This window comes from Equus quagga, chromosome 17, assembly GCF_021613505.1.
Source record: "Equus quagga isolate Etosha38 chromosome 17, UCLA_HA_Equagga_1.0, whole genome shotgun sequence".
Lineage (NCBI taxonomy): Eukaryota > Metazoa > Chordata > Mammalia > Perissodactyla > Equidae > Equus > Equus quagga.
This window is the reverse complement of record NC_060283.1, coordinates 41034483-41050015: the sequence shown is the minus strand read 5'-3', so window position 1 is coordinate 41050015 and position 15533 is coordinate 41034483. Positions and strand designations below refer to the sequence as shown.

Here is a 15533-nt window from a genome sequence, read left to right as displayed (position 1 = left end):
CAAGATCGCCTGGTAATGCACATGGACATTACAGTTTGAGAAGATGCCCCAGGTCTTACTTTTTACTGAAAACGGCTCCTTCCGTAATCTCAGTGTAAGCAACGTGGCTCTCCAACTAGCACCTTCTTCTTTTGAGCTCATTCCCCCTACAGTGCTGAGTGCAACAATCCTTTCATGTTCATCCCCTTGATCCTACCTCTTTTACAGGGTCTACTGCCTCCATACCCACCTGCATTTTCTCACTGCCTCCTCGTCTGGCTTGGACTCAACAGTCAGCCATTATTATTGTTATTGCTTCCGTATATATACCCTCGCCTTCCATTCCCCTTTCTCTCTCCATTGAGCTGTCTAGCAGAAATAACCCTGGTTGCATCCAACTCCTCACCTTTCTGTGCCTGCACTTTCCCAGCAAAACGTGGCTGACAAGAAACAGAGAATAACCCTGCTGACTGGTCCTTCTTTACGCCTTCTCCCCTCCCCTCAAACTTCCAACACCTCCTCCCCCTCCACACCCTGAGCTGATGATCTTGCTCTCTGCTTCCCCAAGGAGACAGAAGCCCTCAGAAGGGAACATCCACATGCCCTGGCACCTTGTCCGGCAGGCCCCCTGCCTCTCTGTCCATACTCTGCCTGCCCTCTGTTACTGTGCAAGGATGGCGCCCAGCTGGAACCCAAGGCCAGACCCTCCGCTGTGCACTGCAACCTTCTCTTCTTGCTCACTCAAGGACAGCTCTCCAGAAAATGTCATCCCCCTGTGCCACACGCATCATCAAATTTTCCCTCACTACTGAATCGTTCCCATCAGCACTTAAGCCGGCTGTAACAGCTCCCATCCTAAACGCAAAACAAAATGAAACAAAACCAAAAAATCAGCTTCGACCCCACATTTCCCTCCAGCTACCATCTCATTTCTGTGCTTCCCTTTAGAGCAAAACTTCATGAAAAAGTTGTCTACATTCGCGATCTCTCTTTCTAGAGCCCCGTTCTTTCTAGAGATCTTTCTAGGTCTCATTCTTCCTAGAGATCACTTCAACCAGGCTTTCCCATCCACCTCTGCTGAAGCAGTTCTTCCGAAGGCCACTAGTTACCTCTACGGTGCTGACACCAACACCAACCTTCCTTGAACTACAGCCAAAATCGGTGGCATGGATCCATCCTCCTGGTTGTCCAGCACATGAGGCTCTCATGGGTCTCCTCCTGCCACCTGTTCCTCAGAATCCTTTGCTGGTTCCTTGTCAACTCCCTGGCCTCTCAGTGATGGGGGCTTCGGGCTTGTCCTTGGCCTTGCCCTGTATTAACACTCACTCCCTTAAATGACCTCATTGAGTTCTGCGATTTTCCCTTCTCTGAGGACTCCCCAAGTTCTCTCTCCAGCCTGGACCTCTCCCTAAACCCCAGCCTTCTATATCTGGCTTCTTACTTGGGTATCTAACAGGCAGCTCAAACTTCATATGCCCCCAAACGAACTCCCCCGATCCTCCCTTCACATCTGTTTCTTTTTGTCTTCCCCACTTCACCAAATTGTATCTTCCAAGTTGCTTGGCGAAAAAAACCCCCAAAACACAAAAACTTAGAAATCAGCAAAATCCTGTCAGCTCGACCTATTAAACGTGTCTAGAACTCAACCACTTCTTTACTCCTCCACCATGACCACCCTGGACCAAGCCTGTCTTCTCTCGACAGGATTATTTCAAAAGCCTTCTAATTGGTCTCTGGGCTGAAGCCCTCAGGCCCTCCAGGCTGGTCTTCACGCCCGAACCAGAGTGATCCTTTTGAAATGTCAGATCACATCCTTTCTCTGCTCAAAACCCTCCAAAGAGCTTCCCATCCCTGTTCAGAGTAAAAACCAAAGTCCTCACTTGGGTCTTCAGGGCCCCCATTCTCACCTCATCTCTACCCTTTCCCCTCCCTCAGGGCTCTCTTGCTGGGCTCCACTGCGTCACTCAAGCTTCCAGAGCACAATCTCACCTCAAGGCCTTGGTCCTTGCTGTTCCCTCTGCCTTTCCACGCACATAGCTCACAGCATGCTCTTTCTTCTTGTAGGTGCTCCCTGTAGGAGTGCTATAAATAGCAGTACCCTGCACTCTCTCCCCTCTTTAGCCTGTGTTGGTTTTTTCTCCATAGCACTTAAGACCATCTAATATGCGTTGGTTTATTTGTTTATGGTTTATCTCAGGAGCAGAGACTGTTTCCTTCGCTGCCCTACCACCTAGAAAAGTGCCTGACACACAGCAGATGCTCAGAATACCTGTTCACTTACAAATTAAAAACAAAGCAAAACCAAGAAACAAAAATATACATGTATGGCATTTTTCTGCACCAGACTCTGTTGTCAGAGCCTTGCAATGCATCATCTCCTTCATCCTCATAAGCCTATGGTGCTCTGTGATTATTATAGTTGCGTGCGTGTGAAGAAACCCAGGCACAGGGACACGAAACAGCCCGTGGATACGAAATGATGGAGCTAGGATTTAAATCCAAGCTGTTGAGTCCTATTAATCTGGATCATTCCATCACTTTCCACGCTCTCTCACAGAGGATGCTAAAATGAGAGTTAGTTCCCTCGAAAGTACGACACGATCGGTCTACACAAAGTCAGCTGCTGGCCTTTAGCAGAAACAAAGCTTTGTTAAGAGTCGAGGAAGTGGTCGTAGAAAGTGGGCGTGAGACTCCTCCAGGAAGAGTGCTTAGACAGACGAGAAGGGGCTGAGCACTGACATTTAAGCGGCAGACGACAGAAGAGGAACTCCGGTACTGACTTCTGCTTTTCCCCGCGTCCGCTCTCTCCTCGGCCTGGGCGCGGATTCCAGCGCTGAGTCCGCCCGGCCGCCCGGGGGCGCCCGAGGCCGAGGGGGGCGTTGCGGCGCCGCCCGACGTCGCACCCTCGGCGGCTGCGCAGTGCGCACGTCAAAGCCGGGCTCGGGCCGGGAGCGGGGAGCGGCGCGGCCTGGGAGAGAGCGAGCCTCCAGGAGCCGGGGAAGGCGAGGGCGAGGGCGAAGGCGGCGCCGGGCCCCGCAGCACAGCCGCAGCCGCAGCCCGAGCGCGCGAGCGAGCGCAGCAGTGCGGCGGCCGCCGCGGGAGCCCCTGGGCCGCCGTCCGCCCGCGCAGCCGCCGCCGCCGCGGGAGCCCGTCGCCGGGAGCAGGAGCGGGCGGAAGACAACGGAGGGGCCGAGCGCCCGAGCCGCGCCGCGGGGACCGAGCGAGCAGCCCGAGGCGGCGGCGGCGGCCGAGGACGGGGACGGCGACGACGCTGAGGCGGAGAGGGAGCCGCCCGGCCCAGCCCCGTGAGTGACCCCGGCCCGGCCCTGCTCGCGGCGCGGACGCTGCCCGGCTTCCGCCTGCCCGGCCCGGCCGGTCCGCGGGCCCCGGGGCTGCCTCCATTTTCTCGGGCGGTGGCGGCGGGCCTGGCCGCCCCCCGGCCCGGGCCCCTCCGGAGCCTCCCCTCCCGTCGCCGGCGCGGCGCCGGGGGCCTGCGGCCGGGGCTCGGCGGCGCGGGGGCGTCCCCGGCCGGCGTCGGGAGGGCGGGGAGGTGCGGGCCGGGCCAGCTGTCACTCCCGCCGCCCCGCTCCCGGCCGCGGGTGAACTTCCTGTTCGCGGGAGGCACGGTCGCATCTCTGAGATCTTCATTTCGGAAAAATGTCCAACCGATTTCCGGTCGGGAGCGGCGCGGCTGGAGCCTCCCCGACTTCGGTTGGGCGCCCCCTCCCCTACCGAGCGGTCCGCGCCCGAGGGATTCAGAGGTGAAGCGGGGCCCGCGGTCCCCTCCCCCAAGGAGCTAACGCTCTGGTGTGGGAGATAAGACGAGTACTACACAAATAATACCATACCAGGAAGGAGGTGATAAGTCCTGGGAAAGAACTGCAAGGTGCTAGCAAGGCACCCAGGGAAGACCCGACCCATCGATCACTTCCGCCCGGCAGAAATCTGGAAGGCTCCCTGGGCGAGGCGGTGCCAGGCAGGGCCTTGAAGGCCCAATGGGATTTGGGAGAGGAGGGTTGCAGAAGAGACGGTGTGTGGAGGGGCAGCAAAGTTAGAGGACAAAGGTAAAAAGACGTAGTCTAGCAATAGTGGATAATTCAGTTTGTTCCCTGGGGCCGTGGTGCGTCGTGGGGGTGGGCTAAGGAGATATTTGGGGGCCAGATCCTTGAATGCTGTAGAGGAGCTGTTTGAGTGGCGTTCTAAGGGAAACTTAGAGCTCATTGCTCAGTGACTCATGAGCCCGGAAATGTAAGCTAGGGGATGTTAAAGGCGCTCTTGTGAAAGAAAGGAGAGGAGGCCCAGTAAAGAGTTGCCATTCTGTGCCTTGAATATGATGCAGTTTGAGATCGATTTTGACAGCTTCCCGGATATTCAAGTAAATCTATGTCCAGCTTAAGCAAAGTACGTTTTGCAAAAAGCTTCCTTAGATGTTAGGCTCTTAAGAGTTAATGGAAAGATTTGTATAAAATAAGGTCGTCTGCGCAGAAGGCGTTTCTGTTGATGCAGTTCACTAAAATGCAGCAAAAGTTCTTGTGCCGGGTATTAGGTGTCTACACTTGGGAATTACTGAGCTGAACATGACTTTTTTCAGATGGCATTTGTGTAAAGCAATCTAAATTGATGATTTTAAGAAATCAGGTTGTTACTGATATTCTGGGATAGGAAGTTGGATATAGAACGTTTTTGTAGAAAGGTAAAAATTTCTTATGAATTTTTAGTTATGAAAATCTTTATAGGAGAACCAGAAGTGAAAGTCTTTAGCTTTGTTTCGTACATTTTTTCAAACTAGTAGCAAGTAATTAGCTGTGTTTGCAGTCTAGAGTATGTGATCTATGGGAGCAGCTTAGAGTCTTTGCTGGTTTCCTTTTAAGTCTTTTTTTTTTCTTTACATAATGAAATAAGCTGCATGCATATATATATAATTTTTATTAAGCTTTTCTTTTTTGGTCATTAAATATAATCATATAAAAATATTTTTACCCAAGTAAAGCAAGTCTTAAATGTATTATTTTTTGCACAAGGTTGCATTATTTACATCAGTTAAAATGCAGTAGTCATGCTTAATAACTTATGTGGACAGAACTTTTGATAAAGGCTTCTCGTTTGAAGTGTATTTATTAATTTCCCTGTAAGATTTGGATCCTCTTGTTTGTTGAATAAAGAAAGGTTTTATTACTTGGGATACGTGTTGTCATCAGATATGGAAGCATCTCACATCTCTACTGTATGTGTGGATGTACTTTTAAAAACACTATAAAAAGATTACTTTCATAGCTGGTGTAATATCTCCCATACACTGTGGTGCACCTCCCCTTCCCATTTCACCCCAACTCCTCCCCTAAAAAATAGTCTTTATACTAGGGCCATCTGTATAGGTGAATTACTTTTTGATCATGACATCACAGAGATTCAGGCTAGATGTATTTAGTTTTTCTCTTGGTCTTTCTTTAGTGAAATATAGATATTTGTCATGAAATAATTTGCTGCTATAACAAAAGGGACTTTCTGGTTTTTGATTTCAAGGCAGTTTACTTTAGTTCTTTGGCATTTCAGATTGCAGGTTCTTGTTTAAACCAGTTAGTTTTTTCCCCTGTGCTTTACATTCTAAAATGTATTAATGAGGTCTCTGTTTCTGTTTCTAATGGCGTATAAAGTGAGAACCTGAGATAGACTTATAAATTTTCATAAAGTTAATATAAAAGAATAGCTAAGAAAGTCCAGTTTAAGAACGGGGTTTGGTTTTATAATTTGATTTTATTTGAATCTTTATTTGTATTTGCACGTGTATACCACAAAGCATCCTTTATTAATTTTGAATATTTACTGAAGTTTTTCGTTTTGATCAACTTTTGTAGGTTATAGATTTCTGTCATTACTGCCTTTTTTTCAGGAGGGGTTGACCACTGAGCATTCTCAGTTTTGCCACCTGCCATAAAAATACAGACACAAATCCAGATCGTGCCCCCCTCCCCGCCCCACCAGCATGCCAAAATAAAATCCAATAGGGCAAAATTTCACTTCAGGTACTGTCTTCTGGTTACCTTTCTGGTGGTGTTTCTATTTTAAAAATCCATTTTCCTTTTTTCCAAAGCTCCTTGTAATTAGGTATTTGATGTTATGTATGTTGTCTGGTGTTATAGAAATAGAAATGTGATGGGTGCGTTAGTATGGATATTGGCAAAAGGTTGGTAAAACTTGGTTGTGTGATGAAATTGTGTGAAAGAAGATCAAATCTCTGAACCTCTGGGTTACATTGCTTGTGACTTGTTTTGTTGTTTAGTTATTGAGGTGTAAAGATCTTGTATTTGAATGCAGATCAAGCCAAGTAACCTAACAATTTAGTGATTAGTCTATATTTTGGTTTTTATTGGAGAGAAGACTAGTACTGGAGCCATCCTTAATTAAAGAAGGAATTGAGCTGTATGAGAGTTCTTACTTTGGGTGTCTCACCGCTCTGAGGACTGTCCACCTGGACCCTAGCCATTACCTTGAGTAGTCCGGAGGATAGGGGCAGAACAGAGTGAGGCAAATATTTCTACCAGTCTGGGAGTAAACACTAAATGTTTGTTCTTCTGTTTCTCAGGCCTTCCAAGGATGTGAGAAGAGTTAATGCAGGACTGGGTGGCGGATGATAGACTGATGGTGATGAAATTAAGGTTAACAGCTGGTTGCCATCAGAATTTTGTCTTGCAGTGTGTGTGCGCATGTGTGTGTGTTGTCCTCTGACATGCCATTTCTACCTCACTGAGCTTCCTACCCCCATTGTGCTTATAACTTTTCACTTGAGATAGAAGGGGTGAGAGGATGGCAGAATTGTGTTTTATTAGCTACTTTGATGTTAAACTGGCAGAGGAAGGAAGAATGGCATTCAGAGAATTGCAAGAGGTCAGTCAGGTGTGAAGTGGCCTCAAAGGAGCGAGGTAGAGCCTGCCCCGGCTGTTTCTGTTGGCAGTGTCCAGCACATACCTATTTGCACAACCCTTAATTCATTGTGTCTAACTTGACACACTAACTTCACAGTACAGTGTTTAAGTTGTAGATCTGTGTTTGCTTATTTATATGTATGTATGCATTTTCATATGCATGGTTACAAAGACTGAGAAAATCTACTTAACCGATATTTGTGGCAGTCTGATTTTACATGATAATTATTCCTTGGGAGCATTATCTAGCAGATAAATTTGATGATGAAGGAAGTATGATAATGTTAAAACATCACAGCACCTTGATTATTGTGATAAAATGTTTGTCCGAGAAACAAAATATACATTTTCTAGCTTGGTCTTAATTAACTTGCTACTTTATAACTTTGTGTTGTAAACTGTCTTGCTCTTTTACAGGTACTGTTAACATGTTAGTCACCATTCTTTCCCTCCACAGTGGATTATGGATCAGCCATATTTAGGCACAGGAATAAAATAGCATGAACAGATTTCTGTTTACGTGTCTATAGATAAGGCCCACTCTGGGCTTTAGGGAATTCTGAGAGACGGTATTGCTTGTGATTAAAAGCACAGGTGCAGCCAGACCGCCTCCCTGGATTGTTGAATCCTCACCCCTCCTGTGGGCTCTGCAGCTTTAGGCAAGTTCCTTCCCTTCTCCCTAGCTTAGATTCCTTGGATGGGAGTGATATAGACCATTTCCGAGAATAATGTAGGGGGATGAAATGAGTCACTCTGTGTAAAGTGCTTAGAACAGGGCCTGGCACATAACAAGTGCCGGACATAATAAGTTTTATGATGATGCTGATGCTGATGATAGACTGTTTCGGGTGGAAGAAATGTGAGAACTTTAGAAACCTTCTGGTCGGAGTGGTTCTCTGAAGATGGGAACACTGAGGCTCACGGTCACCAGAGCAGTGAGTGGCTGACTTTGAGCCGTGACTGGTGGAAGTTCCTGTGAAGTAGAGTTGCTTGCTTAGGGTCCTGGGCCTTATCCGCCGCAGGACTGGTCTAGAGACTAGTTATCTTCATTCTTTGTCCAGTTTGTTTGAAAGAAGTTTTTATACTTTATGGAGTAATGTCTTTTTGAACCTTTTCGCTAACATTTACAAAGATTGTATTCACATATTAAGTGCTCTTTGGCATATAATCCCTTTTTCCTTTTTTTTAAAGGTGTTTAGTGTACTAATATTTATAATTGTGATGTAGCGGGCAAGATTTTTGGAGGCTGGTTGTATGAAGCTAAAAGTTGAAAGAGAGAATCAAGGGAGATGGACAAAAATAGACTAGGGGAGAGAATTACTCTTTGAGTACCATTAAATGTTGGGCAAACCTCTGAGGTAGGTAGTTCTGCCCCCCAGCATCGTTACAGATGGGAAATCAAAGTGAGGAGCGTGTCCAAGGTCATGCAGAAATTGTACGGTTGAGCTAGGATTTGAACCCAGATCTCACTTCGAAATGTGTGCACCCTGGAATAGTGTGTGACTTTCTCATATGAAATAGTTTTATTTTCCTCTATAGGGTCTTGGTTTTTTTGCTAACCACTTTTTACTTAGTAGTTTAGAGTGAAGATTTATAAATATAGCCTAATGAGGATTTTAACAGGTTTCCAGACAGTGACCACATGTTATAATACAAAACGAGGTGGTTTATCCTAAATGTTCTAGTTGTACAGAGTCATAATTTGATTAGTGGTTTATAGTTTTAGTTAGGCCAGAGTGTTTCTTTTCCATGTTAGTCTTGTAGAGAAGATAGGAGACCTTGTGTTGCAGTGGGAAGTGCAGAAGCCTGGGTATTGGAAGGTCTGGGCTGGGTCCTGACTCGATGACTAATCGTGTCATGCTGGTTAAGTCACTCCTCTCTGGGCTTCAGTCGTCCCAGGATTATACCAAGGGGACCAGATTGAAAAACTCTTCAGTCTCTTCTGCTCTTACTTTCCGTGATCCTAGGTGTGGGCTTTCTGACTTGCCTTTTTGTCCTGTACTGGTACCTCTCCTTTTGCCTGTGGTCTTGAAGTCAGTTTATTTATGAGAGCTTTATGGCATGTAACCGTTTTTTCCCATTTTTTCTCCTGGTTGGTTAGGTGCCTGGTGTAATTTCACAATACAGTAGTTCTCTACTTCACATAATGTGAGTAACATCAAAATGTGTATTTTCAAATTTTTGCTTTTGTACTCATGAATAAATGGTTAAGAAGTAAATGTTATGTGTTGTAAAATACAACCTTAGTAAGTCAAGTTGTTGATTAACAAATCCTCAAGCCTCACACCAAGTTCATTGTCAGCTTCTAAGTACTGAATGTTGTGAGGTCTATGAGCTCTTTGTTTTGGGGGAAGGAAAAACATTAACCAAAGGCAATGGGAGTGGACAAGAAAGAACCAAAAATGTAGAATCAAATTTGAGGATGTGAAGAATATGCTTAAGATAGTATTCTTTGGCTATATTTGGTACTAATTCTCTACCTACATAAAGGTGGTATGCTGGCCTTGATTGTAGGAATTGCTACCAAAAAGCCAAGGATTCTGTCACCGATAAGAGATGACGGTGCGATTCACCACCCCTGAGCATCCCTGTTCCTCAGCCATCTGTTATGAATTAATTTGTTCCACAGTTTTATTGCCCATTACACGGGGTACTGTTCTTTATGCTGGTCTCAAAGGGTTCCTGGTCTAAGTAAACAACTCTTGCCCTCTTTGATGGCATGTTATCAGCCACTTCATTTACTTCTGGATTCTTCAGCAGGGGGACACAAACTCAGGCCACTAACATGATTCTTGTAGATCTTTTGGCTCTCTCTTTACAGTACGGTTTCATTCTCTCTTCAGCCTTTGATTGTGAGTTGTAAGTTTTTCCTGTGTACGTAAGTTTTTGTCTCAGTAGATTTCCTATGTATGTAAGCATTGTACAGTAGGTTGTAATTTATTTGAATTGCAGATTTTTAAAATTTTTTTCCTTTTTTCCTATCTCTTCTCTCCCCTCTTCCCCACCTCTTGTTATCACAATATAATACATTGTTTCTGCTAAGTATTTATTAAATGATACAGCTATTTAATATTTGGATAAAACCGCTCAGCAGAGATGAAATACTTAACCAGAATAGAATTTTTGGTGTATTTTATTTGTCTTTGCTATGTTTGTGCTTATTTGAATGAGGTTTATATACTATAACAGCTGGTGCTTATTAGGATCTCCCTTTTCTGGATAAGTTTGCAAAAAGCAGTGTTTCCCAAATTGTGTTTTGCAGAATACTAGTCTTATGAGAGATTAATAGTTGTTGGTGGGAGAGGTTCCGGAATGAACTTTAAGTTTGGGAACACACTGGGTTAAAAACAGTTAATCAGATTTTTAAAAAAAATTTTTTTAAAGATTGGCACCTGAGCTAACAACTGTTACCAATCTTCTTCTCCCCGCCCCCATCCCCCATATTTTCTTCCCCAATCCCCCCAGTACATAGTTGTATATTTTTAGTTGTAGGTCTTTCTAGTTGTGGCATGTGGGATGCCGTCTCAACTTGGCCTGATGAGCGCTGCCATGTCCACGCCCAGGATCCAAACCGGTGAAACCCTGGGCCGCTGAAGGCAGAGCACATGAACTTAACCACTTGGCTGGAGGGCTGGCCCCCAGATTTTAATTTTTGATGGTGGTTATATTACTGCTTTTCTGCAGAGCTTGTCAATGTTTTTAATACTGTGCATTGTGTCATGTGTCCAGGAAGGAAATCTAATGTGCAGTATTTCCCATTTTGCCAAGCTTATTTGGTCACAAGAACACCCCTTCCTCCAGGAAATACCCACAGACATCTTTTTTTTTTGAGGAAGATTAGCCCTGAGCCAACTACTGCCAATCCTCCTCTTTTTGCTGAGGAAGACTGGCCGTGAGCTAACACCCGTGCCCATCTTCCTCTACTTTATACGTGGGACGCCTACCACAGCATAACTTTTGCCAAGGGGTGCCATGTCCGCACCCAGGATCCGAACTGGTGAACCCCGGGCCGCCAAGAAGCGGAATGTACGAACTTAACCGCTGCACCACTGGGCCGGCCCCACCCACAGACATCTTGAAGGAGGGCTCTACTGGAACAGTATTTGGGAAACCCTCTTTTTTACATGCCTATTAGTCTGGAATTAGTATGGATTAGTGTAGAAGTCAAAGCATTGACTTTTTGATTGGGATAATTCCTTATATCAGGTTTGAAATTCAACTAAGGTTGGAATCATTTATTTTCAGATTTTTTAAGTAAAAGAATGAACACTTTAAGTAAGTGGCTTTTTAAGCACCCCCAACCCTCCCTCCGCCTTTTTTTAACCCCAGCCTACAGTGAGAAATTACATTTTTGATCAGTGACCCAGTACATGCATAAATACACTGTCAAAACTGAAAAAGAAGCTTCATGAAACAATACTTAGGCATCGCTACAAGTGAGAAAACCACAGCTCAGCGTAGAGAAGAGGAAGGGCTCTGGCCTTGGAATTCCTGGGTTTAGCTTCTGGTTGTGTTTTCCTGGGCGGGGTGTTTACTGCCACTTCTGCCTCAGCTTTCTCATCTGTGAAAGGGCAAGAGTAGTTGTGAGGGTGCGCTGAGAAGTGCTTTGCCCAGTGTGCCTGATACGCTCTAAGTGCCCCATGCATTTTAGCTTTCATGATAACTGAAGCTCTGAGACTCTTCCTGCTGTGCTGTACGCACTTTCAAAAATATTTTAAGACTTTGAAAGTATTGAAGCAGCCTTCAAGTGAAGCTGGAGTCTTGATCTGTGGCTGAATGTGTCATTTGTTGTGATATCAGCCCTCTGGAATACTAAGTTTTAAAATAGCCAAAAAGACCCACTTAAAGTTGATTTGCCTCATAGTTGCAAATGGACTCATGGTTGCTGAGCTTTGTGCTATATTATTGTCTATTTTTGAAACTATTTCTAACAATATCTTAAATTTAGAATAATCTTTCATTATAGCATGTAATTAAATGCAGATATGTACCTACATCAGTGATTAATTTGGCTTTCTTTAGTTTTAATTCACTAAAAGAAGAACAAGGTAAAAGTTACTCTTTTCTGTTTTATCCCTGTTTCTGCAGTTTTTTAAAATTCCCCATCCTCAGTATTTTATATTGTTATTAGGAGTTTGATTTTGTGTCCTGACCTAAGAAAAGGGACATTTAGAGGAGATTAACAATGGTGGGGTCCAAATGCAGTCTGCGTCCTGTTATCCTGAACGTAGCTGGCTACCCCATGTGTTTATGCTACCTATGGAGGCGGCTGCGCTGTCTTGCTCTGATTAAATTTTTCTCTGTTTCTTTTACTATTGTCCATTTGTCCTCGGTGTGGCCTGAAGTTGCTGAAATGAGAGGTTCTGGTCAGCATCACTGGGACTTACCTGTTCAGTATGAAAGTAGCATAAAGATTCCCTTCTTGTGTGAGCAAAAAAGAATGAGGTAAAAAGAATAAATAATTGCTAATATGGCACCTATATGTTACCTGCTGGTATAAAGTTTAAGGCTTCTATATGTATTTACCTCATTTAATCCTATAATAACCCTGTCTTCATCCCCATATTTTCACGTGAGTAAACGAAGAAAAAGAAGCTAAGTAATTGGTTTGAAGTCATACACCTAGAAAGATTCCTGAGATTTGACACCCTCGTCCCAGAGCGTGCTCTTGTAACCCACCATACTCTGTTGCCTCCACCGCAAGATACTGGATGGGTGTGGACTCATCCTGGAACAGAGGAGATTTCTCTTACAGAGACAGATGAGTTCAAGTCTCCTGGTCAGGACGTGTGGTATCCTAGGACGCTGAGAGAACTTTCGTGTTGCTGAGTTACTGGCAGTGGTCTGAGGAGCTGTGAAGAGAGGGAGCCTTGCAGGAAGAATTAGAGAAGCTAATGTACTGTTTTTCCAAAAAAGGAAAAGGTAGAATCCACAAATCATAGAGACTGAACTTGACATTGATTGCTGGACAAATTCCAAAAGGGAGTGAGTCCTTTTGCAAAGTATTGATTTCTAGAAGCTACCATCCATTTATTAACTATTTCCTTTCCTATTAGGATTCTCTTAAGTGTATTGGATAAGAGGTAGGCAGGATACGGATATCTGGAAGGTTTCAGTCTCTTTAATATTTGAGATTATATGAAAATGTTAAATCATAATTTAAGTTGGAATATTTTCTAGGACTTAAAAGTCATTTTGATGTTTTTACAAGATCATTTCACTTATGTTCGTTGTATTAGAACATAGCTAGATAATGTGCTTTTCCTAAGCTGTATATGACAAACTAGTCACAGGTACAGTGGCCCACATCCCTGTGCCCTACCTTCTCAAGTAGGCAAGAAGGAACTAGAACTGGTAACATCTTCCTGTATTGCACACAGCAAAGCAAATACTTCCTACTTTTAGATTGTTGAAATCCTTCATCCCTGTCCTTTAAGATTCGTCATAACCCATTTGTTTACTCCAGAGTTGATCTTGCTCTTGTTCTTGAAGACTCCGCAGTGGGTGAGTAGAAGCTGAGTTCTTGGGAAGAAGGCCAGAGAGTAGGAGAGGGCACTCCTTCCTCACAGAAGCTACAGACTTGAGGAGGGTGACGAGGGTGGAGAATGTTAGCTTTTTCTTTTTTATCTTATGAAAGCTCTCCCACCTTTAAAATTAAATGTAGTAAAAGGAAGACAGAGGGATGAGTATGTTTAGCATAGGATTGGATACAGGTGCCCCATAGGTGTTTGGAAAGGGCAAAACTATCTTTTACAGAGGATTTTGTTGTTGTTGAGAGGAGGAAAGAATAAGAAATAGGCAGGAGGAACAAGACAGGAGTACATGCAGAAGAAAGTGACGAGAGAGACACTGGGTCTAAATTTATATGTCATGTACAACTTTGAAAGATCTAATGATGAAAGTGGAACTGATTGCTTTTCAGAATAGTCTTAAGAAGTAGAGCACTTGAATAAATTGTTAATCGTGGAATACATTAAATGTATATTAAAAGCCATGGCCTCCCAACCAAAAAAGGGAGAAGAGCTGCAGACCTACATAGCATAGAAATTAGATGTTCTTTTTTTTTTTTTTTTTTTTTTTTTGCTGAGGAAGATTTGCCCTGAGCTAACGTCTATTGCCAGTCTTCCTCTTTTTGTTTGAGGAAGATTCGCTCTGAGCTAACATCTGTGCCAGTCTTCCTCTATTTTGTATGTAGGTCGCCGCCACAGCATGGCCACCAATGAGTGGTGTAGATCTGCGCCTGGGAACTGAACCTGTGCTGCTGAAGCAGAGCATGCCGAGCTTGACTACTAGGCTGCAAGGCCAGCCCCTGTATGTTCTTTTTAAAAATTTGAAAAAACTTATCAATAAACTATCTTACTTTTCCTAGATCCTGTAAAAACACCAAAAGAGAACAAATACGTGTTCTGAAACTACCATAAACTCTTAGAACCCTAACAAAATATGAGGCAACCTGGTAAGGCAGTGCAAAGGGAGAAAACTTCAAATTTCACTTATGGAAGTAGCCATGAAAATCCTAAGTAAAACACCGACAAATTTAAATAAGAAATTCTCTTAATTAAAGAGGGCAAATAACAAGTAATACTTGGTATTTATTCTGTGCCAGGCATTGTTGTAATACATTATCTCAGTTAATCCTCACAACAACCCTAAGAAAGAGATTTTATTATTATTATTATTACCCTCACTTTATGGATTGAGAAATTTAGGCCAAGAAGTTAAATAGCCTGCCCAAGGACAAATTGCTAGTCAGTCGCTGATCCTGGTTTTGAACCCATGGAGTCTGGCACCAGCATATATTGAACCTCATGCTGTATCTTCCCAGTATGTGCCAAGATAACAACGTTAATTCAGCAACTCTTCCTGATTATGAACTCTTTAAAAGCTGGTAGGAGATACAAGAATATCTGTCTTAAATCAACAGCGAACAGTCGACTAATGGGAAAACACGGGTGGAATTCCCCTTGAAATCGGAAAATGGAACAACACGCCCAGTAACACTTCCAATGTTTGATGCTATCTTGGCCATTGCAAGAATACATCCTGTAAAAGATAGCCCTGTTAGGAAAAAATGGTAGAAATAGCAATATTTGCAGGTGTGACAATCTTAAGCCTAGGAAAACCAACAGAATCAATTGAAAAACTAAAAATAAGAGTTCAATAAGATAGCTATATACCACATAAAGATATTTAAAAATTGGTAGTGTTTTTCTTGCCAGCAATATCTAATTATCAAAATATTAGGAGAGGGGGGGCCGGCCCCGTGGCTGAGTGGTTAAGTTCGCGCACTCCACTGCAGGCGGCCCAGTGTTTCGTTGGTTCGTATCCTGGGCGTGGACATGGCACCGCTCATCAAGCCACGCTGAGGCGGCATCCCAAATGCCACAACTAGAAGGATCCAAAACTAAGAATATACAACTATGTACTGGGGGGCTTTGGGGAGAAAAAGGAAAAAATAAAATCTTTAAAAAAAATATATATATTAGGAGAGGGGCTGGTCCCGTGGCTGAGTGGTTAAATTTGCGCACTCCACTGCAGGCAGCCCAGTGTTTCGTTGGTTCGAATCCTGGGCGCGGACATGGCACTGCTCATCAAACCACGCTGAGGCAGCGTCCCACATGCCACAACTAG

At 44.1% G+C, this 15533-nt stretch overlaps 1 protein-coding gene across 1 annotated transcript in view; it reads left to right on the top strand.

Annotated features, from left to right (window-relative positions):
• Positions 1-2913: 2913 nt before the first annotated feature.
• Positions 2914-15533, top strand: part of CAB39 (calcium binding protein 39) — an 83516-nt gene continuing 70896 nt past the window's right edge. Inside the window, exon 1 of the mRNA XM_046643443.1 lies at positions 2914-3284. The gene's annotated coding sequence lies outside the window, so the exon portion shown is untranslated. The remainder of the gene's footprint in view (positions 3285-15533) is intronic.